This window comes from Anastrepha obliqua, chromosome 1 (assembly GCF_027943255.1).
Source record: "Anastrepha obliqua isolate idAnaObli1 chromosome 1, idAnaObli1_1.0, whole genome shotgun sequence".
Lineage (NCBI taxonomy): Eukaryota > Metazoa > Arthropoda > Insecta > Diptera > Tephritidae > Anastrepha > Anastrepha obliqua.
The window spans coordinates 31,127,005-31,153,639 of NC_072892.1; the positions used below are offsets into that span (position 1 = coordinate 31,127,005).

At 36.2% G+C, this 26,635-nt stretch overlaps 1 protein-coding gene across 1 annotated transcript in view; it reads right to left on the bottom strand.

Annotated features, from left to right (window-relative positions):
* The window catches only part of LOC129236227 (afadin), a 125,117-nt gene that overhangs the window by 38,600 nt on the left and 59,882 nt on the right, over positions 1–26,635 (bottom strand). The gene's annotated exons all lie outside the window — the stretch shown is intronic.

Here is a 26,635-nt window from a genome sequence, read left to right on the forward strand (position 1 = left end):
CTTTACAATTTGTTTATTCACTACATTCCCAGCTTTTAAGGGCAAAACAAAAAAAAAACAAGATTCTTTATTTCACTTTTTAGATAACGGGAAAATAATTTCAGCAGTATGTAAATGCGGCACCAAAAAGTCTGCGTTCAGTCTGTTTATTTTAATGATACCGTTAATTTATTTTTCCTTGTTTATATTCATTTTTGATTGCGCATTACTTCGACTGAATGTTAACAAAGCTTAGTTGAACATTTTATTTATAACTGGAGATAATCAAAGAACATGGAAGGAAATGGAAAAGAAATAAGCGTTTCTGAGAAGAAAATAATTATGAAAATGTGGAAAGACGGAAAAAGTTTCCGAAATATTGGAAAATCTATTGGGAGAACGTATTCCTCTATTCAGCGAGTTGTAACAAATTTTCGGCAAACTGGAATTTTTACATCTAAGCCCGGGTCTGGGCGTCCGAAAAAATTATCGACCCGGGAAGAGCGTTCTTTAATCAACTTAAAGGTTAACCCCCGGATTACATCCTCAAAATTAGTTGAAAACAAAAATCAAACATTTAAAAAAAATATTTGCGCTGAAACTGCCAGAAAAGTTCTACGTCAAGCTGGATACCATGGTAGAGTCGCCCGAAGAAAGCCTTTCATTTCTCTTGTGAACAGACGTAAACGCATTCAGTTTGCTAATGAGTACATAAATAAGCCCGCCGAGTTCTGGAAAAAAGTAATATTTTCAGACGAAAGTAAATTTTGTATATTCGGAATAAAAGGCCGTCAAATTGTTTAAAAACGGAATTTAAAGCAAAGTGCAGAAAATCTCGACTTATCAAGAACATTTTGGTTTCAACAAGATAACGACCCGAAGCACACAGCCGAGATCGTTAAGCTTTGGCTCTTGTACATACAACGCCCCAAAACAGCTTAAAACACCGCCACAGTCCCCAGATCTTAACTCCATCGAGCATCTGTGGGATCTATTGGAAAAAAAAAATTTGTCAGCAAGTGATTACTAGTAAAGAGGTTTTGCGGAGTGTCATGCAGGCAGAATGGAGGAAGATAACAGCAGAGGAAACAGAGAAACTAGTAAGTTCAATGCTAAATAGGCTGAGTGAAGTCCTGAAGCAACGTGGATATCCAACTAAATATTAGATTTAATTTTTGCATATAGCATATCATGTTTTTGTATTAGACTTTAAGACTGAACGCAGACTTTATGGTCGCTTTATTTACTTGTCACAGCCATTATTCACCGTTATCTAAAAACTTATGTGAGGAATCTTGAAATTTACTTTTGTTTTTGAAACTTAAACATATAATAAACATATAGGTAAATATATACAAATTTATAAAAATTATAAAATCAGGTTGTGTGTTTCATTCACTAAAAAGTTATTGTAGGGTGAACGCAGACTTTTTGGGGCATGTGTATATACAATATCCTTTAACTCCGGGTAGAGCGTAGGGTCATCGTTCTACAGAAGAAGATCCAAATAAGAGTGATTGTAAATGCAATTAAGTTTGTATGCCCGGCTTATTAATACTATTCCTAACTAAAGGATTTTCCAATAACAGGTGTTACAGGTGAATGGATTGCGCTATCGAGAGATGATTAACGATTTTTTATGGCCGTAATTGGATGGTATTGATCTGGACAACGTTTATTTTCAACAAGGCGACGCTACGTGCCACACAAGCAACGAAACCATTGATATTTTAGGAGAAAAGTTTCCGGACCGTGCTATCTCTCGAAGAGGTTATCACAATTGGCCACCGAGATCTTGCGATTTAACACCTTGTGATTTTTTTCTTTGGAGCCACGTGAAAGAGAAAGTCTACGCCAACAGCCCAGAGTCGATTCAAGACCTCAAAGATGGAATTCGTGAGGCTATCGAGGACATAAGGCAGCCACTTTGCAATTCGGTTATGGAAAGTTTCATGAAAAGCATATTGTCCTATAAGCGTGGTCGTGGTGGTCATTTCCCTTATGTTATTTTCCACTATTAATGGCATACCTTCCCCTTTATAATGAAATAAACATGCGAAAGCAACAGCCGTTGAGCGATGTTCAAGCGTCTTTGTTTTTACCCGCTTAGCTCACAAGCGACATACTTCGGCCAGTGCTTCCAAGTGTATAGAGGAATATTTTTTGTATTATATTTGGCACACTTCCAGGCGGAATTCTTTGAAAAGCAATGGAATTACATAACAGTTTGAGCGACATATGTTGAGGAGTAGAACGCTTGACGTTTGATCATTCTACGACAGGATCAAACCAATTTTTATACTCTCAGGCGGGATGATTTCGAAAAGCAACGGAAATATCAAATTATATGCAGTGATGGATTCAAGGAAATTTTTTTGTTTTATTCACTACTCGTTAGGTGGTTCGCGAATCGGAAGCAACTAATAACACTGCGCAACAGCATGTCTGATGATTGGGCTATAATACATGATCTGAGTCCAATTTTGTATGAGGATTTCAAATATGCAACTGAAATTTCAGTATCAGCTCTTGTTAATAAAATATGACAAACACGTCTTTTTATAAAAAAACCCTAATATCTGAAGATAATCATATTTTATTTAGTTTTTAACTTTCTTTTATTTGATTTTTCTTTTCAAGCTGAAGGCAGAGAGCTGTTCTGAATGCTCTAACTATAGTCAGCTATTATGTGTGCGTTCCAGTAGCCTTAATAGCGTTCCTCCATCGTACGAAAGTCCTGGTGGAACCGCTCTTCTTGTTCTTCACTTAGATCCTCAAAATTGGCAGGAAAAAAGTAAAGGTGGTTATGAAGAAAGAGTAACTTGTTGCTTATATTCCCTCCAAGACTTTGAAAGTGACTCATTATTTCTTAGATTTTTTTTATTCCCCAAAAAATTTTGAACAAGCCAAACAAACTCATTCTCGATCTCTGTCATAACATTTGTAAAATTTGAGGCTTTTGTTAAAGATCATATCTGTGGACCATCAAAAATTCCCTCTTTTATCTTTTCTGCATTTAGTTTTAGAAACTTTTCTGATAGAAAAGGTAAGCAATCCCCGTATTTGTCAACACCTTTTACAAATTCTTTTATAAGTCCTAGTTATATATGTGCAAAAAGAGCATTTTAGACTCCGCAAAAGAGAGCATTTTAGACTCCGTTTTGATGAGTCTATGAATAAACACCACTCATTAGAAACGTAATTTTGTAATGCCATTGTAGCCATTAAACCAGGTACATATCTTTACAAAATACAAAATATTTCAGAAGATTTTGTTCTCTTGTGCGGTAATAAGAAATTTTAGTTTCCTTTGTTACTAGTTTCTTTCTTTTAGCCAAGAAGCCAAAAGTTTAGAAGCAGACTTTGATAGATCCAAATCTCTGATAAGCTCGTTGGTTGAATGACCTTGACGTTTTCAGGTCACATTCAAATTCACTATCCCTTCAATCAGTATTCGCCTTTAAATGCATAGGCATCTCCTGTGATGGACCAGCTTGAGGTTCAAGTGATATCTTAGGGATTAAAACTCGTGTATACGCCGACCGTATTATGCAAAGATATTCCCATTTGGCTCAATTTTTCCGTTTAATGCCAGTTATGTTAACCAAACAAAAATAACATTCGTCGTGGTGGTTCACGGGTTCCTTCCAGACCATAGCACTTTCGTAACTAAATCTATTCCTTTTCTTATTTGTCCACAAACGTAGAAGCTCAACGCATATGTTGACCAAAGTAATTTTTGGAAGCCTCAATTACGAACGGTGTCACATCTAATCGGTATTCTTTAAACATATACTCTCCGCAAATGAAACAAAATTGATTCGGATCACTTACACAAACTCGTCTTGACGATGCCATGTCAACTTATAATAATAAAACCTTTTTTTATAATTTTTCAGCAAACAAAAGGCAATGAATTATTAACAAAAGCTATATCTCGTAAAAAAGAGCTGTCATAAATTATTTGCGGGTATATTTAGAATCAGCAACGTCAAATGAGTAAACATCAAGTGATAAACCTCAATCATCAGACAAAAGCTGCAATTTTGTTGGCCAGTGTAATTCATTGCTCTGTTCAATTGCTAATCATCTCAGGCCAAATTCTACACATATAATATATTTATTAAAAAGTATTAAGAATGCATCTTACTTTCCCCGAATTCAGCCAAATTCTATACAAGCCAAGAAAATATGAGAAAATCTCTATGTTAACGGTAAATATTTACGTGAAATGCAAAAATTCACAAGAGTTTATTCGATATTAGTGCCTAACACATGGGCTGAAAAGTTCCGGGCCTAACAAAGGAAACAAGTTTTTTTTGTTCAAATTAAATTTTTCATCAACGTAATTTCCATCAAGAACAATGCAATCATTCCAATGCCGCTCTAACATTTCAATACCTCTTTTGCCATTGCTTTGATTGGCTTGTTTTTGGCCAACAGTGCTAGTGCTTTTTCAAAGTCAAATGCTCATACAGTATGAAGCCAACACGATCTTTTGATATCTTTACGATGTCAGCTAACTCACACAACTTCATTTTTTGATAATTTAAAACTATTTTATGGATTTTTGGATGTTTTCTGGTGTTACCGCCTCCGCCTCATTTGGATGTCCACTGCGTTGTGCATCATCGGTGTCTCTAAGACCACGTTTGAAGTCAGCAAACCATAGTTTTTGTTGTTTCTGATAGAACATAGCCCTGAAAACGCTTTTCAAGACTATGCTTTGCTTCAATTGTATTTTTCCCATCAGCCCATCAAGAAGCAGTGTAAAATTAAAACACGATCCATTTTTTTGAAAATAACAAAAGTAGCATCACAATAACTCAAGAACTAATGAACATCATGCAATTTTAACCGCTAGGCCCGGGACTTTTCAGCCCATATGTTAAAAGACAAGTCTGTATCAGAAATGATCAACATCAATGATTATACAGAACCATTCGGGTTCGAGTTTCTTATTTAAATTAGTAGGACTTCATTATCAAATTATTTACATAGTTGGTATAAGATTGCATGCAGATCTCTCTTTCAGATGCCGTTTATTTTTGTCGATTATTTTGGAGAAATTTTCGATGACACTTACTTAGGCATAATTGTGGTTCTGTCTAGCTAATTTTGCATCGATTCTTATTTCTTAAAGCTTCAATTATCCCTGGTTTATTCACATACAGTCTAACTTTGGAAAAGCCTCACAGAAAATAGAGGAAAGATATTAAGTCGGGCAATCTTGGCGACCGCCGTAGCCGAATGGGTTGATGCGTGACTACCATTCGGAATTCACAGAGAGAACGTAGGTTCGAATCTCGGTGAAACACCAAAAATTAAGAAAAAAAACACTTTTCTAATAGCGGTCGTGCCTCGGCAGGCAATGGCAAACCGCCGAGTGTATTTCTGTCATGAAAAAGCTCCTCATAAAAATATCTGCCGGAGTCGGCATAAAACTGTTGGTCCCCCCCATTTGGGAAACAACATCAAGATGCATGCCACAAATCACATGAAGAGCTCGGTCAAACACCCAATAAAGGGTGTAAGTGCCAATTATTATTATTATTACTATGTCAAATTGAAATATGAAATTCTCATTGCAACAGTTGGAAAATTTATATTATATTTTAAGCACTACTTTCATTCAAAGAACTGGCAACTGTGGAAGTTAAATGTGCAAGAGATCAAATATGCGTCTCTAGATAGGGGAGATTTTTCAGAAATCTCTTTAATTATTAACTGTAAAGTCGCAAAAAAGACAACTTCTGCTTTTCTTAAATGTAGCAATGATTAATAATAATTTTTTTTATCTCACCACACAGTGTCTATTATTTTAATGCATATGAGAATTCAATCGATAGAACATTGCAGTGCGCCTTTGGAATGTCAACAGGACGAAAGTTGTGTGGGCGAAAGTTTGCACATCAACACTCCCTACTGCAGGATGTGGATGTCAACGGCAACACTTTTGTAGACTGCCAACATTCAAAAGCAAGTAAAAACAAACACACTTCAAGCACAGGAAATAGGAAAACTATTCATACTCCTGGGAAATACGAAAACTATTCAAAGCAAAACATCTCAACCCACGCGCTGCCTAAGTGCCTTGGTCGCCGGTCGCCGCTGCTCATTATCACATTAAATATTGCCTTTTGCACTTAATGAGTGCTACGTCTGTAATTTTGTATGCTAATGTTGCACAAGCGGTGCTAGGTGCTAACTTCTTCTTGCCTTTGTGCCCGTCCAGCAACACCTGGCAATGCAGTTTTCCACATTATGAATTCAAAAGTTTTGCCAGCCAGTCTTTTAACAATAATGGCAGCTCGTTTGCATGCTAGTTCTAACACAGCGTAGTAATTCAATTAGAAAATAAAAGTTTGTGGAAAACGTTTGTTGAAGTTGAATAGCAGTAAATTAAATTAAGGGTGTAGTAAGTGCTGCTTGTTCAACAGTGCATAGGCGGATTTTTCGTTTTCTATACAAGCGACAATTAAAAATTCTAAACGCTTCATAAATATTACTGTCGATTAGATCTACAGTGAATCATATCCGAAGTGAGCTACATCATCTAATTATCAGAATTACAATATTAAAAAAAAAATTGAAGAGTAACCAATGGAGGATAAATGTTTATGTGCCTTGATGATTTGAAAATTAATCTTGAATGATTCTTCACGTATATAAAATAGTTCCTTTGCTTGTAAAAAATAAATATTTCGCAAATATAACTCATTGGTTCTCAGCATGCATTTGAATACATTTCGAAAATTTAGGGAATCTCACTATGAAACTTTCAGGGATTACTAAGCATAGTCTTCCTACTATATTAATGAAAAAAAAAATAATATCTACAATCTGAGGGGCGTTTTTCAAAAATCACAAACAAAAATTTCCCCCAAAACTATAAATAAAATTTTTCAAAACAAAACTCCATCTGGTGTCGCTAGGGACCAAAAGGTCTATGCGTGGCTTATTGCCAACCAGGCTAACCTAACCTAACCTTTCAAAAACAAAAAAAAAAAAAATGAAAAGATGAAAAAAACAAAACATTACAAAAAAAAAAAAATAAAATAAAAAAAGCAAAAAAAATTAAAAAAACAAAAAAACAAGCAACTTTCTGACAACTTCTAAACACAAACTACAAAAAACAAAATAAAACTTGCAAAAAAAAGAAAAAATAATAAAAATTCAAAAACAAAAATAATAATTAAATACAATACTACAATACAAATAAAACTTTTTCAAAACAAAAACACAAAAAATTAAATAACATATTTGTCAAAAAAAAAAAAATTAAATTACACATTTGCCAAAAAAAAAAAGAAGTAACACATTTATCAAAAAAAAAATTAAATAACACTTTTGCCCCAAAAACAAAAACATTTCACCAACAAAACAAAAACATTTCACAAACAAAAACACTTTAGCACAAATAAAACAACAGTTTTCAAACATTTTCAACACAAAAATTAAAACTTTTCCAAAACAAAATTATTCTAAAACGTATATTCCATAGTATATTATAAAATTTAAAACATTATAAAAAGAAGAATAAAGAACGAGAAGAATATTTCATTTAAAAAAACCCTTTACTCTCAAAGACTGAGACTTTTTTTTCAATTTCAAACGTTTATTAACAAAAAATGGTTACAAATTTAATCTTCAAAATAATAGCCATCGCTAGCAACACATTTTTCCCATCTCTCAGGCAATTTGTGGATGCCGCTCGAAAAAAATAGTGCGTCTTTGGCCGCAAACCAATTTTTGGCTTCTTCGTGAGAATTGAAGCGCTGCTCGGAAAGTGTGTGGTCCATCAATGCAAACAAATGACAATCGGAAGGCGCCAAGTCTGGTGAGTAAGCCGCATGCACCAGCGGTTTCCAATCGTACGTCTCCACCAACTCCCGGCTCGCTCTTGTTCGATGTGGCGGTGCATTGTCATCAAGAAAAATTACTTTGTAACGCCGATCGGCATATTCTGGGCGTTTTCGGTGTTTAGCGCTGTTCAAATCGGCCAATTGTCGTTGGTAACTTGCGCCGTCAACTGTTTCACCTGGTTTTAATAATTAATACTTATAGAAATCATACCACGCTAATCCCAGAAAACACACAGCATTGCCTTGCGGACCATACGATCGTTTACGCTTGGGATTCGTAACGATTCGATGAAAAAAAGACTTCCTTTTGAACAGGGAGAGCAGCATTTCACAAGTGGTTTTTCGGTTCTCTTGCTGCCTTTCAGTCAGTTCATGAGGCGGCACCCATCTTCCAAGTGCTTGCAATTCGGCGTCCTCAAACTTTTTCGGTGGCCGGCCACGGTCCTCGTTCTCCCCGCTAAAATCACCACTTCGGATTTTTTCAAACCACCTGAAGAACTGTGCTCTACTTAGAGCATGTCCACCATAAGCTTCTATAAGCATTTGATGAGCTTGAGAATAGTTTTTCTTCAATTGATAACAGAAAATCAACGATGTCCGCAAATCGTAGTTTGAAGGCACGAAATTCGACATTTTTGAGAGCGACAAAAATGCATTGTTGTATGAAACGTAACAAACAAGGAACTGAATATTGTTGACAGGTGACAGACCAAAAAAAAAGAAGACATTTGGGAAGGTTTAAAAATACTCCTAGCGACATCTGTGGACTAATAGCTGAAAGTCTCATTTCATAGGTATATACCTGGTAAATAAAATCAAAAAAATCAACATTGAATAAAACATAAAAAAAATGAAAATAACACTTTTGTCCCAAATACAGTTTTTACAAAAAACAAAAAAATGTATTCTTTATAGCGACTGAAAATATATCTTGCGAAGGGTTCAAATCCACAATTTTCGTAGCGTTTTTGAATTATTTACTTTTTCTAATTTTTATTTTATTTTTAACATCTGTCAAGAAAGACCCCATGCCATATAACTGTGACAGTTGTCAAAAAAAAAAAAAAAACTATTAAAAACGAAACTTGTGTACTGGAAACACCATGAGCCCAAATACTTATAGAAACCAATGGGATTGCGAACGTTGACACAATTCTGCTGAGTGCAACTTAGCTTACGCCGGCTCAGTTAATGCAATATCCGAGTTGCAATGGTTTAGACCTTCTAGAGTGGCTTAGCACTGAGTACCACCTGTGCGACTGTGCCATTGCATGGAATATGTTCAGAGGAACGATTAATGAAACGAGGATACTCACAAAACCTGCAGTAAAGCGGACTGCAAGGGGCTGGCGATTGCACCTTCGAACATTCATTTTGTACCAGTTTGGGTGCGTTCTGGCTAAAACCCCACGGCTACATTTTTTGCTAGACATCGAAGACAATTGTGACTTAACTCATCATGAATAGAATAGCAGTTATCACATTTTGTAACGGCGTTACACTAGTTTACAGCCACTCACGCAACTGGTAGACTAGAAAATAGCTTCCAATTTTTGCTCTACAGCTTACCAATTTTGTTGTACTACGTTTTAAGTGCATACCTATACCTATATATGTATGTATGTAAGGACATATGCACATGTGTGTGTAGCATGGAAAGCCATGACGCTATTGTCGCACCGGCAGCAGTGAAGTACTCTTCCGTTAAGCATTCGTTTCTGATATTGATTTTCATGAGGCTACAACAATGGGTACAATTTCGCGCTAGAATTTTCGGTATTCGTACTAAAGTATATCGCACTGCTTGCGGCGTAGAACGACGTGCGGACGTGCTACTATCTTTCTAGTACATGCACACAGGTAGGATATCATTTAACGTGTAATTGTGTAATTGTCTTGTCGCTAGCTCTGAAATACACTCATCATTTGTAGTGCACTTGTACAAGTACAATTTATGTCGCTGCTATTTAAATTCTCTGTTGTGAATCGAAAACAAGTGTCTAGTATGTAAAAATCAAAAATTATGGGCAATCAATTTACTTACACGGGTTGAGGTACACAATTAGCTATCAGCGTCACGACCATTAAAGCAACCGCTTTATATATGAACAACTGCGCCTGGGGCTCAACAAAGGAGCCAGCCCTGCCAACGGTGTGTCCACGCCACAGGACACAGCACAACGTTGACCGTTTCGTTTCGCAGTGAAATTATTACTGAACAAACTCAGCGAATTACTATTTATAAACGAGGAAGAAAGCGGTATTATGTAGTTTTACGTTGGATTTTTGTTGTTGTCAACCGTCAATATACTTTTGGTTTCGGTCGCCGTTTCATTGTTGAATTTGAGGATATATTCACATACGAGGGAGGTTCAATAAGTACCAGTGTTAGAAATGATGGCACAATTTTTTCATTGTCAAGGGGGCATAGTCCCTTTTTAGAAAGATACACTTTTCCCAAAGCTCCGGTAATTGTTTTAACCCTTCCAAAAAATAGGATTTGTCGAACTCTCCAAAATACACCTCTGTCTCAGCGATGACTTCGTCGTTTGAACTAAATTTTTTTCACACGAGCCATTTTTTCATGTTAGGGAACAAGAAACAGTCGTCGCCATGACCTTTCCGGTCGATGGCCCTACTGTCTTCACCTTCTTTGGAGCAGATTCAGCGGGAGAAATTCCTTGTTTTGATTGTTGCCTAGTTTCTGCTGTGTAATGACGAGTTTCATCAACGGTAACAACTCGACGCAAAAATTCTTTCGGATCTCACTTAAATTGCACCAAATACTGCTTCGAAGTTAACAGCAGCATCCGTTTGTTGCCCACTGTGAGCAATCGCGGCACCCATCGGGCCGACAAGTTTTCATCGCCAACTTATCATGTAAAATATTAATTGCCGTTCCGATCGAGACACCTATGGCCTCTGTTACTTCGCGCACTTTCGTTTGTCGATCAACGAAAATCATCTTGTTGACTTTGTGAATGATTTCCTCGGTAACCAGGTCTGCCGGACGTCTTGGTCGCTCCTCATCAAAAACGAAAGTTCGCCCAAGTTTAAATTCGTTGAACCAATATCTAACTGCTGTCATAGATGGCGAAGCGTCCCCATAGACAGCATCCAACTTTGCTTTTATGTCCTCGCATTTTTTCCCCATCCAAAAACAAAGAGCGAATTACCGAACGATACTTCTCCTTTTCCATCTTAGCGGCAATCACGAAACACGTCTTATTCGAATAGCTGCCAAATCCAACCTAACCTATCAATCAGTCTGAAATTTGTTTTGCCGTCGTTTGATAAATGGCAGTACAACAACTTCCCTCAGAAACGCCCTCTATCATCACACGGGCACTTATTGAACCACCCTCGTACATACGTACATACATTGTGGTTCCAACTACAGGTCGGGGGAAAAATTTAATTCAATTTCGCTCAAAAAGTAGGGGCATTCATGTAGGAAACAGAACGTATCACAATTGTTATCAAGCAACCGCAGTGTACACGTTGCTCTTTACAATGCTCGGCCGAGTTGCAGTTGGTACAATGATCACCTGCACTCCTTCCTATCAGCGCCACTAGTTCACCAGTTCACTTTTACTTTTCAATTTCCGACTTACGGGTTTTATGTTCTACCCTCAATGTCGTGCGAGGCATTCCTGCATTCTTATTTCACCACCCACCACCGCGAGCCCTTCTCACAGGCGAGTTCGTTTTGAATGAAGCAACCATTTGATTTGCTATTACCAAAACAAAGGGAAAGTGCAAAGGGAAAATACACATAAATTAGAATGAAGTGAAAATGTGAGGCAAGAGAAGAACTGTCAACATCCTGCATGAAGGGCGAAGTGAATTTATGATGATTTATATTAGCTGTGACTATTAAGTTTAACCTCATTTAGAGTGGTTTTGGCTGGAGGATTTTCTATTGTATTTACAAAGGATTGATAATAAAGAGTGAGTAATCGGCTGTTTTTTTTTTTATCGCTTGTTATTTCGACACTGATGGCTATTATGTGCATTTTGATTTTTAACCATTACATCCATGAAAACAACAGTGAGGTGCGGCCCATGGTCTTGAGGAATCATCGGCCTATATTTCTTCAAAGACGAGGCTAGCGCAAATGTTACAGTGAATGGCGGACGCTATCGCGCCATGTCAAAGACTTTTTGATGCCGGAAACTGAAGTTCGTGATCTCTACAACATTTGGTTCCAACAAGACGACGATAGTTGCCATACAGCCCCGAAACAATGGATTTACTGCGTCGTCGTTGTGGTGAGCAATTTATCTCTCGTCTGGGACCAGTGGATTACCCACTAAGATCGTAAGATATCACACTTTAGACTTTTATTTGTGGGGGTATGTAAAGTCTAAATGCTTTGTGGATAAACTAGCTGCGATTGAGACATCGGAAGCCAACATTACTAAAGTTACGTGATACCGAAGTCCTCTAGCAAGTCATTCAAAATTGGTGTTTACGGATGGCCGAGTTACGGCGAAGTTGCGGCCAACATTTGCAAGAGATTTTCTTTAAAAGTAAATGTCGTGCATGGTTCTACACAAAAACAATAAAGATTGCCAAATCAATTTAAATTTGCGTTATTTTATTTCAATTTATTATCCGATACCTCTAAATTGATCACCCTTTATATATATAATGGGCGCTTACACTATTTTGCTGCTGTTTGGCTGAGCTCCTCGTCTTATTTGCGTCGCGCATCTTGATGTTGTTCCACAAATGGAGGGACATACAGTTTTAAGCCGACTCCGAACGGCTGACAACGATTTCTATAAGAAACTTGTTCATGGCAACAATACCTTTGTGGTTAAGGTACCATAATTTCCGACATTTTGTGCGATGCATTTAACGATACGAACTTGATTACAAGATAGCCGCAGCAAAAAGCCATAAATCAGTCGACCGTTCGTTCCCACGGCAGTCCGTTCCACGCTGCCGGAACGACCCGGCCCAGAACTGTCACTCCAGCAGTAATTGTATGGGGAATGCCACAAAAACAATTGATCGTTCGGGCACTATGCTAGCCAATAATATTTTAAGTCGAAGGTTATATAGCTTCGAAATTGCGATTAGACGCCGCTATAAGTTTTTAGAAGTTGTCGAACAAAGGAAGGTATCCGGTATTCCAGAAACGATCTATATTTTTAAGGCGAATACAGACCAAGGTATTTTTGAAATGCAGCCAGATATCTTTAACAAGGTCTTCGTCGTGCTAACTGACGCCGGTTGACCCACCAAGTCAAGGCGATTTCAAAGATGCCCTCCTTTTCTTCTGCTATCACTATCAGCTACCGCATCAAATACTTTAGGGCCGACACGACTTAGCCAGCGGAGCCGTTAGATCGTTATTCACTGCACTATGACATATCTGTCATAAAACTCATACAACTTATTTGTCTATCAACTACGATATATGCGCAAAAGTCCACAAATCTTCCGCCAATGTTTATATATCGGCTATTGTCTACGCAAATGTCGGTGATATCAGCATTGACCGGCAATCGGCAACATTTTTCAGCAAAAAGTCACCTTGTCTAAAATAACTTTTGCTATCAAACGGTTCGGAGATGCCCTTCTAGTTTCTGATGAAGCTGCCACTAGCAGCTTGACGTCGCTTTACGCAACTGTATTTTTCAATACTTGCCGTATTGTGAATATCTTTTCAATGGCTGATTTGCCAGGTCTGAAACCACATTAACAGTCTTGCTTTTATCCAACCATATTTTGAAGAGAAGCTGATGCATGTCACTCACCAGTTCCTGACAGACTTACTTGAATAGTTCAACCAGCCGTCCATCGCCTCCCACGATTTTGTTGTTTTTTAGCCCCTTTATTGCTATTATAAACTTTGTCATGGTGGAATAATGGAACAATTGGGGAATTAGGGTCCTCATCTTTCCTGCGACTTCCCAGTTTGGGAACTGTTCCCTCTAAAACTCAACTATGCTCTGGACGTCAGTAACCAGGACACCGTTTTTGTTCTCATAGGAAATCGCTCCGGTATTGAAACCTTAGTAAGTTAGTTGCCGAACTTCCTGATAGAGGTTTCAGGCGGTTTTCCTCTCTACCAGCATCAAGCAAGCAAGTTCTTCAAACTCATTAGTTTTAAGTGAAACAGGTTGCCATATGGGTGTACTTAGTATTTGACGACACATTTCACTTAAAAGTAAATGGAGCTTAAGTGAAAACGAATGGTTTTCTCTAAAATTTTGGCAATTTTTTATCGTGTGCCATTTGTGCAACAGCTGATAATAAATGGACTGGAATTGTGAGAATCGACCACAGTTACAACAACTGGATCACGCAGTTTTCAGACAGGCATTAAACAGCATTTAATGAGAGTCTCGTACCACCTTCATCGGAGTTAAACCCACCAAGCGCAGATGAAGAGCTTCAGCTGCCTCGTGAGACCCGCGTAGCGTAACTTTGGCTCAATTATTGCTCACAACAACAAGAAAAATTATGGCGCCGGCTATACTCCAGATGTATTAATTATTTAATTTTGTTTTTACTGACTTTTTTTATATAAAACAACAATAAAAACTTACATACGAGTACACAGTTAGTGCGTGAAACATACGACTATAATAAGAGCCTGCGTACAAATAACATTTAAAGCTACACTTTCGAATTCGGTAGCTTTCCCGTTCTTTGAGAATCCCCACATTGGCTTTTCGCTATGACTGGCTAAGGCGTTCAGATATGATTTTTGGGCGGCTACAAAGGTTGTACGCGCTACAATCAAATCTAATGGCATTATATTACGGTTTCTGGACATCATATGTGACCTTGCTTAACTACTTTCAAAGGATAAGATTATAGCCAAAGATTAGTAAAGCACAATGTGATGGCTTGCCTTCGAATGCAAATAGTAATTAATTTATATTTAGAATGTCATTAAATCATGTGTATACATACATATGTAGGTATATACGAGCAAACAGGGTCTTTCAAGTTCAAATTAAACAGATTTTATGTACCTTGAATGTAATAGAAAAAGTTTTTTTTTTTTTTAACAAAACGCAATTTTTAATTAAAAAAAATGAATTTTTTATTAAAAAAAGGATATTTTTGTTAAAAAAAAAAAACTTAATTTTGTTTAAAAAAAAATTTTATTTAAAAAAAAGCAATTTTTTATTTAAACTATAAGTGATTTTTTATCAAGAAATATAATTTTTATTTAAAAAATTTAACTTTTTATTTAAAAAAATTATGTAATTTTGTTTAAAAAAAATTCATTAAAAAACAGTAAGTAATTCTTTATTTTAAAATTTTACTCATTTGTAGCGATGTACGCAAGAACCGGAGGGAGCTTCAGTGAAAAGTGTGCTCGAAGAACGGCCAAGCAAGAGGGCGCAAAAGAATTGTGCAGAGTGATTTTCTTGCGATGACTTTGAACAGGCCGGCTTTAAAAGATGAAATGATAGGATTGAACCTTTAGTTGAAAGGAACATTTCTCAAATACGGAGCTGATTTTCAAATATTTTTTGGATATAATTTAATAAATTTTTTATACTTTTTTAATTTATAAATTTAGTAGTCTGTTTAATTAATCCGTTTCTTTTTCTCATTTAGGCTAAACATTCGTTTGCCAGAAATTGAGATTTCTACTTTGAACTGCCCCGTTAGTAGTCTCGATTTAAACTAAACTTGGTATATCATGAATACCAGGTAGTATAGAATAGACAAATTTAATTGGCGCTTAGATCCTTGTTGGGTATTTGGCAGAGCTCCGCCTCCTATTGGTGGGGTGCGTCTTGATGTTGTTCCACAAATGGAGGGAGCAACAGTTTTAAGCCGACTCAGAACGGCAGATATTTTTATTGAGGAGATTTTCCATCGCAAAAATGAGTATTGAGGTTTGTCATTGCCTACCGAGGGACGGTCGCTTTCCAAAAAACTGTTTATATAATTTTGGTGTTTCGTGCATGGAGATTCGAGCCTATGCACTTCCGAATGGTAGTCATGTACCAACGCATTTAGCTACGGCGGCTATTTAGCCAAATAGTCTGATATTTAGAGATCATCGAGGAAGTATGAAATTCAGATATCGCAGCAGAAAAATGGAAAAATTTGGGCTATTCAACGTCGTAGCGCAAGATTCTAAAAGATAATGAAACCAAAGTTTGTATATATCAATATATCAAATTTCAATATATTGGTTATTGAAGTAAGAAACAAAATTAATATATGAAGTTGAAGAAGAAACTAACTATACATATTTGTGATACATACAAACTCTAGGTGAGATGTCTTTTAAAACCAATTTTAAAGATCGCGAGAAATTCCCACTAGAGTCGGTTCTTTGTTACCGAGAGAACCAGCCGATTTTATATCCGACTAGAAACTGTTTCCGAAAAATGTATGTGGATTAAACATAATATTGTCACAGCAATAAAAATATCGTTCGAAGCTGTCAGAACGTTATACAGGATTCGAGAAAAGTTGACTAGCGTTGCCGTTGCGTTGTAAATGTATGGGGAATGTTGCTAGAATTAGCCGATTGTCCTTCCCGGATATAAATCTATATATAACGTAAATGGAACCGATTGTCCTTCGTTGATTAAGTGGATTAGTTGGTAAGGCAAACAAATAAATTATCGCTTGCACGAAGTACAGTTTACAAGAAAACTTGGATAATGAAAAACGGAGGGGCGGCGTTATTTTACTTAGTGTGTACAAATGCAAATACAAAGTAATGAAATATTTGGTGTAGAGGACAAAGGTGTGATTTGTGACGTTAGTAATGCGTCAATATGTAATTACAATACAATGGTAAAATATATAATTAACTCACAGTAAGATTTCTTCAGATTTCCATTTTGTATATGTATTTACTTGTACATAAATATTATACAAATTCATATCTACACGTACAGTGGCGAGCATAACTGAGTGTATGATGATTTTTTACATTTTATTATTTACATTATTTTTTTTAGTTAATTCTTTTTTATTTAACATTGTGCATTCTCTAACCAAAACCATATAAATTTAAAAAAATTTAGAAAAATTCAACCCATTGTAATCTGCGTTTTTTTTTTCAGGTATGCAGCTCGAGTATGAATTTTGGCAAGTTTTAAGCGGCTTAAGAAAAGCGTTGATTAAAAAAAGTTTTTTTTTTTGGTAACGGCTTTTGTGGTTTTTTTATATATAAAAAAACCAAGTTTATGGTCCAAGATTAAGCCGTGACGACCTGCTGATCGCAGGCTATACATTCGAGAGTGTGCAAGAATTTACCTCCGTGAGTATGCCATTGACAATTAGTGACAGAGTTTTAGCAGCAAAGTCTTATTACTTTAATTTGAAACTGCTTAAGTCGAGATTATGGATATGCCAAACCTGTACTTACTTGTGGTGCGCGAACTATGGACGCTAAAAACTACTGCCATTGAGCAGCTAATTATTTTCGAAAGAAAAATGTACTATATGGACCCATAAGACTGCAGGTCGATACTTATCGAATAAGACATAATCATGAGCTGGAACTTTTAGCAAAACACGCAACTGTGATAAGATTTATAAAATCTCAGAGGATAAGGACACGTATTTAGAATGCCCAAGGAGAAATCAACTCGAAAGGCAGTTGAATTGCGCCCTGTTGGAGGCCGAAGCAGAGGACGACTCAGAAAGAGGTGCCTCGAAGCCGTTGAAGATGGCCTTGCAAAGCTGAACGTGCGGCAGTGGAAGGAAGTAGCCTTAGATAGAGGCGGGTGGCGAAAGGTTGTGAATGAAGCAATGGTTCACCAAGGACTGTGATGCTAAGAAAAAAAGAAGAGATGCAATTTATAAAAATTGGAGTTGATTCTTTTGAATTTTTTTTTTTTGGAAATGGTCTTGGGCATTTATTTTCTTCCACAAGAAATGCATTTTTTATATGGAATAAAAAACGAAAATACGTAAGAACAAATTATTAAAGAAAAAAATGTTTAAAGAAATTTTTCGCCAGTTAAAAACTTGCACTTGTTTTACTAAAACTACATGAGCCATATTACTGCGTGCCCGAGAATTGTCTAACGATTCGCATTAAAAAGTTCAAACTTCAGATGCAAATTTGTTAAGTTTTTAAAAGAAAAACAAAAAAATTAATGAAAAGAAAAGAAATTTTTTAGCAGTTCAAAACTTGCCATTATTTTACTAAAATTTCATAAGTAGTAAGCAGCAATATGGGTCTACCCGAAAATGTTCCAAAAATTCAGATTAAAAAGTTCAAAAATTAAATGAAAATTTGTTAATTTTTCTGAATTTTTTATAAAGTTCGGAAGCTTAACTTTAAGTTGAAAAATGCACAATATAATTTTTTTTTTATTTCTAACTCGAAAAAAACATATAACAAATACTAAAAAACAAATCATCATTTACTCAGTTATACTCACAACTGTACATGTTTATAACAACAAAATATTATAAAGGTGAAAATCGATTTTTTCTGCTAAGGTTTTGTATGGTCAATTATATTGAAAATAGGGGCAATTAAAAAAGATATACATATAAGCACGAACTAAGTACAGTAGATTCTGTTTTTATGCGGTATATACGTTCCGCAATAAACAGCATAAAAAAGCTACCAATTCTATAGTAAATCTATAGATACGTTTCAAAAGTGCTAAGAACCGCATAAATCTGAAATAATGCAATAAAGTCGCATAAAAAAAGGGCACTAGTCCCATATTATAACTATAGATACGTTCCACAGACCGCATGAATCTGAAATAATTAAATAAAATCGCATAAACAAAAAATTGTATTTTTGAAAATTATATCTTAATTTAAGAAACGTCAGAATCGAAAAATAAATTTACATCGTCAGAAATAGAATCAGACAATACCCGCATGTTGCGCATTCGTTTAGGATTTGGCGTAAAATCACTTTCGTCACTTGAGGAAATGTACACGTCTGATCAGGATGGTGATGCAGGCGGTTCCATATTTGTAGGGTTAGCATTTTTGATGCAATCTGTGATGAGTTTTTGCTTAGCTGGTTTAGAATCTTGTTTATACAATTCTCGATAGGTCGACATGTATTTTTTAATTAAAAAAAAAAAACCGCACTATTTCAAAACCGCATAAAAACAGAATCTACTGTATATACGTATGTATACTCCTACCCTTACAAAAAAAAAAGTCAAATGTCAAGTCAAACATAAGATATGACAGCTAACTAGCGCTATGATTTGTGGTCTGGAGCTGGTCGAGTGTCCACATGCGAGGTGTGGCTAGTAAAACAAGAGACTAATGATAGCGTAAACATTTGATTTCGTTTTCCGTTCACTTTTTTCAGTAAATAAGTTTTAATTGTATTCTATTAAGTTGGCACGTAAGTAATTGTGGATTTCACTCATAGATGGCTTCAGCTGAATTTTTAGGTTTGCAGACGTAGTACAAATGTAAAACACCTTTTGTTATTTGATAGTTGGCAATCCAGCTGTCAATCAGTTAAAAAGGTTTTTGATCAGTTGCGTAGTTTTCGTTTGGCGTTCGTTGAAAAATGGAAAATCAAAAGGAACAGTTTCATCATATTTTGCTTTTTTATTTCCCTAAAGGGAAAACCGCATCGCAAGCTCATAAAAAGTTATGTGCTGTTTATGGTGACGAAGCCTTAAAAGAACGGCAGTGTCAAAATTGGTTTGCCAAATTTCGTTCTGGTGATTTTTCACTCAAAGATGAAAAACGCTCTGATCGTCCAATTGAAGTTGATGACGCCCTAATAAAAGCAATAAACGATTCGGGTCGTCACAGCACAAGACGTGAGATTGCAGAGAAGCTTCATGTATCACATCCATTGAAAATCACTAAAACAACTTGGCTATGTTCGAAAACACGAAACATGAGTTCCTCACGAACTGAAAGAAACGCATTTAACGCAACGCATTAACAGCTGCGATTTGCTAAAGAAACGTAATGAAAATGATTCATTTTTAAAACGACTGCTGACTGGCGATGAAAAATGGGTTGTTTACAACAATATCAAATAACATCAAAAGCTTATATTCATCAAACAAAAGGTTTTTTTTTATCAGTTTGGTGGGATTACAAAGGAATTGTCCACTTTGAACTCTTACCACCCAACCGAACGATTAATTCTGAAGTCTACATTGAACAAGTAACGAAATTAAACAATGCAGTTGAAGAAAAGCGGCCCGAATTGACAAATCGAAAAAGTATTGTATTCCATCATGGCAATGCCAGGCCACACACATCTTTGGCCACTCGGCAAAAATTATTGGAGCTTGGTTGGGATGTTTTGCCACATCCACCATATAGTCCTGACCTTGCACCACCTGATTACTCTTTGTTGCGATCTTTACTAAGCTCCTTGAATGGTAAAAATTTCAATAATGATGGTGATGTCAAATCGTACCTGACTCAGTTTTTTGCTAATAAAAACCAGAAGTTTTATGAACGTTGGATTATGATGCTGCCGGAAAGATGGCAAAAGGTCATTGATCAAAATGGGCAATACATTACAGAATACAGTTATTTAGTTCCATGAAAAAATTGTCTTTGATTTTCGAAAAAAATCTGCAATTACTTAGTTGCCAACCCAATAATTTCGTATGTGTATGAAGGTTATGGCTAACACTGAATTGCTTACAGCTTCGAAGGGTACTGCATTCAACCAAGCACAAAGCGCTAAGCAATTGGCACCTGCATACATATACGGGGAATGCTGTTGAAATGAGTCCTGGGCCGAATATAAATCCGGCTCATTCCGGTTACTTTGAACCGACTGTCGTGGGAACAAAACAGTAATCGCCTCGTTCTTGGATAGGCAACATTTAGTATTTCTGTGTAATTTCGATGTAATAATACTCTACATGTAAAGCACTACCCAGTTGGCATTGGCAAACAGGCTTCTCCAACAAAAAGTCTTTCTCATATTCTTGCCCTTAAAAAGCTTTAAACCCCTCGGTGGGCATCCATCTCTGGCCAGACTGGCTTTTTCGACTTTAGGCGTGAATTAAACATAGTTTTATTAAAGTTAAAGACGTGAGCTTCCAAGTAGCTTTCTACAATTTAATTTTCTATCTATTTGAAGTCCATGTAAGCCTTAAGATATGCTTTAAATTTTCTATACAGTATCTTTAACCCTTAACGGCCGGGAGCTTTGTTTGTAATACTCGCCCATAAATAAGACGACGGAAAATTAGGTGAAATTCTAAAACGTTTATAAGGATGAAAACTTAAACTAAACATTTAAACTGATTTATTTAGATATAAATTCAATATATTGCCAGTGTATGATCAGCAAACCAGGGATGTACAAAGTTGCAATATTTGTTAAAGAAAACTACAGCGATGATAAATAAATGAAATGACAACTGAATTATTTTCATGTCCCCGTATTGGGGTCTTTCGTTTTCTATCGCATTATTTATTTTTTTTTTTAATTTTTATTCGTTTTTTTTATCTAGTTATTTCTATAACAAAGACCATTAGTACTAATCTAAGTTGGAAACGTCGTAAGGAGTTTTCATTATTTTAAACCTTTTAATAAGAATTTTTATATAAATTTCAAGTATGCAGGTTTACAGTCAATTAAATTTTGGTACCATAAGGACAAGTTTGGAATGGCTAAAAGATGCGCTGATTTTTGACAATTTTTTCGGCTTTTTTTCGAAAATACGCTGTGAATGTGCACTGTCAAAAATATTAAACAAAAAAAAATTAGAAAAAAAAACAAAAACAAAAAAAATTAATTTAAAAAAATACATTTTAAGGGGTTATATGCACTTAGAATTTTCAAAAAATCGATTTTGTTTTCTTAATGTACACATATTTAAGAATGCACACAGAACATTTAAACAACAATTAAATTTTAGTTCAAAATGAGGACAAGTTTTAAATAGCTAAAAATCGCGCTGATTTTTGACAATTTTTTTCTGCTTTATGAAAATACGCTGTAAATGTGCATTTTCAAAATTATTAAATGACGAAAAAAATTATAAAAACAAAAAAAAAAAACAAAATTAAAAAAAAAAAACAAAATTAAAAAAAAAACAAAATTAAAAAATAAAACAAAAAAAAATTTAAAAAACAAAAACAAAATTACAATAATTTAAAAAAAAGTACATTTGAAGGGGTTAAATACAGTTAGAGTTTTCAAAAAATCGGTTTTGTTTTTATTTTATTTTCTTAATGTTTATATATTTAAGAAACCACACAGAAGATTTAATATCGTTCCGGTGAATATTTCCGAAGTTACACGCAAAATTGAAAAGGCGTTTCAGCGAATTTTTACCCTACATAAAATGCTTTTGAACTTTAAACGCGTTTTTCTCAAAACCGTGTTTTCAAAGTCGGTGGACACGATTTCTCAAAAACGGCTGAACCGATCGTCTTGAAATTTTAAAACAACCTTCTCAGATATATTATCTAGGTATTAAACGAAGAAATAAGAATTCTGATGATTTTTTTCTATTTTTTTTCAAGCAATTTTACACGAAAATTTTTGTAGAAAAATCGATTTTTTTCCTATAACCGCCATTTTATCAAAAAATAAAATTTTGACTATTCCATCGATTAATACCTAGCTTTATCTATCCACAAAAAGAATCTAATTGGTTTTTCGATTTCAGATAATCCAAACCGGATATATTTTGTCCACCGCCGAACGCTGTTTTTTGGAGGACGCTTGGGAGATCATCTACAGGAGCCGTGCACTTCAATATTTTCACTAACTTTAGTGCTATAATTAACATTAAAGTAGACATTATTTGAATAATTGTATTGTATTGTATTGTATTTGTTTAATAAAATCGTTCTTTGTAAAAAATTCTCAAACAAACTTGATTTTTCAGCCTTACAAGTGTAAATAACCCCTTAAATGCCATCCACAAAATTGTATTTTATTTAGCTGGGTCTCTTCATCATACTCGATTGATTTGCTCTGGTGTCATAATTGATTGACGCAAATTCATTAAGTTGCAAACGTTTACATTTTACGAATAATCCTGCGTTTGGTCAAAATATTTTGATGTAAATCAAAATACCAAAATCAAAATTTTTGCTTTGCTTTGAAAAAATAGTGGTTATTTATGGATCTATGTTGTAAAATCAAACAAATTTCCTTTCTTATAAGCTTCGGAAGTGTTTGCCAATGTCTTTGGTTTGTCACCACAACTTCTGAGCGAAAACATCTACAGAGAAATTTAACTAAAACTAAGACTCGCTTTTACTAAATTTTTTTCCACATATACACAACTGAAGAAAATGTGTACAATGGTTTTTCGAAGTTAATACACTTTGCATACTCCACTGCTCGGTAATTCCTACTAATTTGTACTATTAAAACGGTAATGAGCACTCATTAATTATTCACTTACGCCTGATGCCCCAATCCATCATAATGCAGCTGTTTGCGAAGATTCTCCTCAGCAATGGCACACATTAAAATCCATTAAACTACACACCCGCACACCGCCGCCGATTAAATCACTCTGCAGCATTCTTTGCTTTTCAAAATATACAAACTCACACAAAGACAAATTCCTTTCAGATTTTAGATGAAATTTTCGCTATTCAAAATTTACACTTAAACGGATATACAAAAAAAAAAATATATATATATATACAAAACACTGCAACCACGAGCACCGATATAATTCACGCGAAGAATTTCGAAACACAATATAATTAAATTATATACATTGAAGAATGTGATAGATATTTTTGTATTATTTTAAGAAATCTGCAACATTTTCCACCACCGACATGCTAAGTGTGGCAGTGTGGCTATGAGCACCGCTTCTTTATGACTATTAACAGACGAGACAATTGGTGACGGCCAATCTGAGAGCGAAACACGCGGTTTGCCAGCTTGCACTTTACAACTCGAAACCACACCAATAGTGTGGCACATACGACGACGAAGTCACCGACCACTACAGGGACACCAGAGCGTAAATACAACAACAGCAAGTGGAAAAAAAACAATAACATTAAGGATAATTTATCCTTGATAGACGAAAAACTCAGCGGTACCTACCAGCTGACAACTGACAGCAGTGTACGAGACAGTCACATACGACGACGACTGGCTGAAAGGAAAAGATTTTGAGTACGCGCTATGGGTCTGTCGAGGGTGAAAAAGGTACACATGCGCTTCATATGAAACACCCGAAAGCGGAATGTTGACGAATAAGTCAAGTGCAATGTTTACCTAAGTTATCTTATCACAACGACGATAAAAATATGTGGGTACACGAAACTTATGTTGTGACTTGGAGCTGGAATTTTGTATGGAATATATATGTGTGTACGTGTAGATATGTATGTATTGTAACGGAGCGAATGGAATTTATGAAACTAATTGAATTTATGAAAAAATTGTTACGCAGCATAAAAACATTGTAGGCCAGACAAAGACCGACAGCTAAAAAAAAAAAGATGGATCGCCTTATCAGATTGAGTACATTTGTGGCACCGTTAATCGCGCCGCGCGACAGTTACTCAGACTATGTTTAGAATGTACTGTTCTAGTAAAAACACGCGGTTATATGCGCTACATATGCAGTTATACATTTACCTAAAATTACCACAAAAATGTCAAAAAAAGAAAAAAAAAAAAAAAAAAAAAAACAACGGCAATGAGGCAGTTAAGTGTCATATTTTACCGCATGACAACGTTTTCATAAACTTTTCGCCGACATTTACTCGTCCCCAATAAAGTACACACACATACATATGTAAAGATTGACAACTGTGCGAATACTACTACATGCCACCATGACTTTGCGTCCTTTTTTGACAAGTCATGCACACTTTAGTGGGGCAATTCAACTTTTTGCTTTTCATATTATGTTTATTCAGTCTCCCGTAAGGAGTAGACTCGCAGGCAACATGTGGCAATTTGTGATTTCATCTCAGACAAAAGCAACAAAAAATAAAAAAAAAAACCATTTACTCAATCATTATGGAGCTCTCATAAGAGTGCTCTCTCAAAAACTAATTTCAACGCTCAAACGTAATTATCACTATGTATTAACAAAATGCTTCCGATTGTGACGTCACGCATTCATTAATATTACTTCTTACCACAAATTGGTGAAAGACCTTTGTTTGGCAGAAAAACTACAATTTACAATCGCATTTTTTATAATATATGTAATATAAGAGAGCGCGGAGAGCTGTATTGCACTCTTCGAACAGGACATGCGCAGAATTGAGAAATGGCATTTGCTGTTTAAATCAGCTGTCGAACGCTTTCCAGTGCACAGCGAAAAAGAAAGTGACTTCAAACAATACAAAAATTTAAGGTGCTCAAGGTCGACCTACGAAGAGGAGCCAAGGTGGTCGCTTCTTAACACATCAGTGCCACAGACCTTAATTAAGCCTGATTTGAGCAAAGGCGGGGCAGACTCACAGAAAGTGGTCCGCAGTCTCATCCTCCTTTCCACATGCTGGGCAGAGTGCACTGTCTGAGATGCCCACCTTTTTAATGTGATTTGCCCATAGAAAGTGGCCCGTCATCAGTCCAACCAGCTTCCTACAATCCCCTCTGCTTAGTGACAGGAACTGCGACAGTCGGTTGTTGTTGTTGTAGCAGCACCTTTGCCCTGCCAGTGTAGCGTAATCACCGGTCGTCTTCGTCTAGCTCATTTAACAGTAGGCCCGGGAAACTAGCTGTTTCGATGGGTGGGGTCCAGAGGCAGAGCGGTGTTAGATGAGTGGGTTTGCGACAGTCGGTCGGACATGACAGGTAACATCAGTTTTGTCCATCTGCAGCCTCTCTCAGCCTGCCAAGCTCGCTTGTGGGTTAGAATAAGCCGTTTGTTAATCGTGGCTTTGATGGCTGCAGAACGGACTTCGGGCCAAAAAAGTTGGCCGCAGAGCCCATTCTGGCTAAAGAGTCAGAGATCTCGTTACACGCGATACCCACGTGTCCCGACAGGCTATTATGTCTACCGACATAGTTCAGCCTAGATTTACAGGACTCGACTACCCTTGAAGTGGTTGGGGGGCTGTCTAAGGCCATTAGCGCAGCTTGGCTGTCGCTGCAGACATATATAGATCTGCCTCTCCATCTGCTTTCCACAACAAAGTTTATCGCTTCTTGAACTGCATACACCTCCGCTTGAAACACAGATGCATGCATTCCAAGAGCAAAGTGCAGTTTTGTCCCGCTGGATTCCACGTAGACCCCAGAGCCAGAGACGCACTCGGTCCTGCTACAACAAAGTTACTGCTACAAGAACAACAACACCAATGTGCTCGGTCCTGGAGCCATACGCGAAAATGGCCAAACAGTATTTGCCGACTCTGGATGGCATGGAGTCAAGGGGCATAACAAGAATCGTTGGATCGAAGTCCATGCCTACTCTGTTGTCCAATGCCGTACAGGGGCCGTACCAATTCCCATTGTGTTTCAGCCTGCAGATGGCCTTCAGATGGTCTCTCCTTCGATGAAAGCATCAAGTGGTGGTAGACTAAACCTTGCTAGGAGAAAGACCCCACGTTTTTCTAAAAACACCCTAGCACTGCCAAAAGGCTGTCAGTGCTTTGGATGTCTTTGTTTCAACGTGTGATTTTTAGAGGAGCTTACTATCGAGAATTACTCCAAGATATTTAATTTCTTTGGATAGCTGGATTGTGACTCATTTTAGCTTATCCAGAACGAGTCCATTAAGCTTCCTGCTTCTGGTGAAGAGGATTTTATATAAAATAAATAAATAAATAAGCAGATATGTTACGCACGCTATTTACAAATATCTACAATATGATACTGAAGAAATTTCATAAAACTTTCCATTTTCAAATTAAATTAATATCACAC